The sequence below is a fragment of the Saimiri boliviensis genome, chromosome 1, assembly GCF_048565385.1.
Source record: "Saimiri boliviensis isolate mSaiBol1 chromosome 1, mSaiBol1.pri, whole genome shotgun sequence".
In the NCBI taxonomy this organism is placed as follows: Eukaryota; Metazoa; Chordata; class Mammalia; order Primates; family Cebidae; genus Saimiri; species Saimiri boliviensis.
The window spans coordinates 114,154,426-114,158,594 of NC_133449.1; positions in this window are offsets into that span (position 1 = coordinate 114,154,426).

Genomic DNA, 4,169 nt, shown 5'->3' on the forward strand with positions numbered 1-4,169 from the left:
ACCAGCATGCTTCTTGCAGGGCTATGGCAACTACTATTGTGTTCTCTCTAGAATGTTCTTCCCCCAGAATCTGCCTGGCTGATACCTTCACTTCTTCAAGTCTCAGCTTAAATGTCACCTCCTCAGGGAGACCTTTCTTAACACTGCCGCCTCCATCTCAAAGAGCCCAGTATTGCCAGATTGCTCACTGTCAGAAAAGAGAGTTACAAATATAGAAAGGAAGAAACTACATGAGTTCTATGGTGTTCGATTGGAATTGGAGGCATAAAATGTACTCCCGGTTTTCAATGTACACAAATAAATACAGAATAGAAACATAAATGGGTGTCTACGTCTGTGTATACATTATTGAACATATTGATACATACATGCTATAGCTCAGCCTGGAGGCAGCAGTAGTCCAGTAACAATGAGCACACTAGGCCAGGCACGGTGGCTCACACCTGTAATCCCGGCACTTTGGGAGGCCAAGGCAGGCAGATCACCGGAGGTTGGGTGTTTAAGACCAGCCTGACTAACATGGAGAAACCCCATCTCTATTAAAAACACAAAATTAGGCAGGTGTGGTGGCACATGCCTGTAATCCCAGCTACTCGGGAGGCTGAGGCAGGAGAATCGCTGGAACCCCGGAGGCAGAGGTTGCCATGAGCCAAGATCACACCATGACACTCTAACCTGAGCAACAAGAGCCAAACTCCATCTAAAAAAAAAGAAAAAGAAAACAAACAAACAAACAAAAACAATGAGTACACTCATGCCCTGATGTTGGCATCTGCCCTGATGTTGGCGTCTGCCCTGATGTTGGCATCTGCCCTGATGTTGGCTTCTGCCCTGATGTTGGCTTCTGCCCTGATGTTGGCTTCTGCACTGAAAGGAATCAGGATCCCTTTGAGCAAAGGTTGATTCCAGAGTGGGAAAAGGAAAAGTACAAGATGAACCAGGAGCAAATTTTGTGCCAAAAAACAAGAAAGTGATCAGAGGACAATAGGATAGGTAAAAGAGATTTAGGAGCCAGTTGGAAAGGGCTCCCACCAGCCAATAGAAACGATTTGAGCATCATAATAACTCACGATCATAATGGATTATAAATCATTGACTAAAATGGACATCCATGAGTTCATAATAATATAAATAACTGCTGGACATGGTGACATCTGAGATCCCAGCACTTTGAGAGGACAAGGTGGGTGGATTGCTTGAGCCCAGGAGTTCAAGATCAGCCTGGGCAACATAGGAAGACCCTGTCTCTACAAGTAATTTTTAAAATTTAGCCGGGCATGGTGACAGGTGCCTGTGGTTCCAGCTATTTGGGAGGCTGAGGTGGAAGGATCACTTGAGCTTCAGAGATCAAGGCTGCAGTGAGCTGTGATCGTGCCATTGCACTCCAGGCTGGGTGACAGAGCAAGTCTCTGCCTCAAAATACAAACAAAAAATCCCTAATAACATAAATAATTAAATAGAAAGTTTGGGCTGGGTGTGGTGGCTCATGCCTATAATCCAAGCACTTTGGAGGCCAAGGCGGGCAGATTACCTGAGATCGGGAGTTCAAGACCAGCCTGACAAACACGGTGAAACACTATCTTAAAAAAAAAAAAAAAAAATAGAAAGTTTGATGAGGACTAGGATAATTACATAGTTTTCAAAGTACCTCAACTCTTCTTTTCTGGGTCTTTGTAGTCAGAATTTTTTTTTAATTAAGAAAGAAAGAAAATACCTCACCCCCAAATATGTGTTCATTAAAAACGTAAAAAGAACAGGCCCCATGCAGTGGCTTATGCCTGTAATCCCAGCACTTTGGGAGGCCGAGGTGAGTGGATCACTTGAGGTCAGGATTTCGAGACCATCCTGGCCAACATGGTGAAACCCCTTCACTACAAAAATACAACAAAAAAACTAGGTGGGCGTGGTGGCGCACGCCTGTAATTCCAGCTACTTGGAAGCCTGAGAGGGGAGAATCGCTTGAACTCAGGAAGCAGAGGTTGCAGTGAGCTGAGATGGTGCCATTGCACTCCAGCCCGGACGGCAAAGCAAGACATCATCTCAAAAACAAATAAACAAACATAAAAAGAGTAACTTTACAGTGAAGAGATCTGGCAGAGACCACCCTGATAATCAACTGATTAAAGTTAATATCTTCAGTAATGGGACCAAGAAAATGCTAAGCCACCTGGTAGGATGCAATGAGAAGAACACAGCTTTATTTCTTTGATATTTCTGCCCAAGAAGCTAATCTGAATCTAATTATGAAGAAACAGCAGATAACCCTGTTGAGGAATATGCCACAAAATAACTCGCCAATAATCTTCAAAAGGCACTACAAACTGCCATAAATGGAAAGGAATTTTTTAAAAATGACACTAAATGCTGCACATGGTTACTGAGGGGATCTTTTTGCTCTAAAGCAGTGGTCCCCAACCTTTTGGCACCAGAAACTGGTTTCGTGGAAGACAATTTGGGGGTTGGGGGATGATTTTGTTATGAAACTGTTCTACCTCAGATCATCGGGCATTAGTTAGATTCCCATAAGGAAGCTGGGAGTGGCAGCTCACGCCTGTAACCCCAGCACTTTAGGAAGCTGAGGTGGGTGGATCCCCTGAGGTCAGGAGTTTGAGACCAGCCTGGCCAACAAGGTGAAATCTTGTCTCTACTAATAATACAAAAATTAGCTGAGCATGGTGGCACACACCTGTAATCCCAGCCACTCAGGAGGCTGAGGCAGGGGAATCACTTGAACCTGGAAGGCAGAGGTTGCAGTAAGACAAGATCTCACCACTGCACTCCAGCCTGGGCAGGAGCAAGACTCTGTCTCAAAAAAAAAAAAAAAAAAAAAAAAAAGAAAGATTCCTGTAAGGAGTGTGCAACCTAGATCCTTGGCATGTGCAGCTCACAGTAGGGTTCAAGTTCCTATGAGAATCTAATGCCACCATGATCGGACAGGAGGCAGAACTCAGGTGGTGATGTTTGCCCACCCAGCACTCACCTCCTGCTATGCAGCCTGGTTTCTAATAGGCCTTTGACAGGCAGCAGTCCACAGCACTAGGGTTAGGGACCCCTCCTAGAGGGGAAGACAAATGGCAAAATTAGGATAGACACTTAGGACTGGACGATCATAATGTATAGGTGTTGACAGACTGACACAATTCTGCTAATCAGAGCAAGCTCCTGCTTCACTGAAAGATGAGCCTCTCAACGACACTGATGTCTAGTGTGGTTGCTATTGGTGCCGCCTCTTCTGACTCGTCTTTCCCCACTGTCATCTGTGTCTCTGCTGCTTTCTCAGTGGAGGGATTGATCATATCTTAGGCCTGGAGCGTTTGGATCTTCTTGGGATTGATTGTGTTTTCTCAGGTTGGGAGATCATCCATGGAAACTTCTGCTATACTCTGTGCTCTTGTGGGCATCAGAGCTGACATAGGGCCGTCACCAGGATCTGGGCTTTCCATGTCATCCTCTGGTCGATCTGAGGGAGGAGATCCTTAATCACCCTTCAGCATCTAAGCCCACCTTCCCCTTGACTTCCATGTTGCATATTAATGAAGTAAAGGCTGGCAAACCTGACACCACCTTCAATCACCCTCCTATAGATCGCAGGCATGGTATGGGGGAACCTTTCCGGAAGGCACTGTTTTTACTTAATCAAACCCACACCTAAGTCACTGTACCACATCCTACTCCATGGCCCAAGACCCTTTCACATGTAAATTCTAGAGCTATAAACCCAAGACCCTTTCACGTGTAACATCTAGAGTCATAAGCCTTTATAAAGGCAGAGATTTCCTTTGTTAGATGAGCTTGGCTATTAGTCAGCTATGCCGCCTTGCTCCTGGCTGAATAAATCACTCCTTCCTTCCCAGGTCAGTGTTTAAGAGGTTTGCTTCTTGCGGCTGTTCCTGCTTCAGAACAGGAAGACTTCTGCAAGCATCCAGAATGGTGTGCTTCCTAAAACAAAAAGTAGAGCTTGCATGTGCAACGTTGTTTAGTTTCATTTAGTGTTTCTTCAGGATAGAGAAGCCAGTGTCTGTTGGGGGAAATGAATGTCACCAAATCCCAGGCTCAGAATCTTCTGAACAGAAGCCCTAAGGTGAGGAAGAGTAGGGGCTGGAACACAGGAGGAAAAGCCCAAACTCAAGATGATCCCTCCACTTTTATTTTTTTGCCTGCAACAGTCG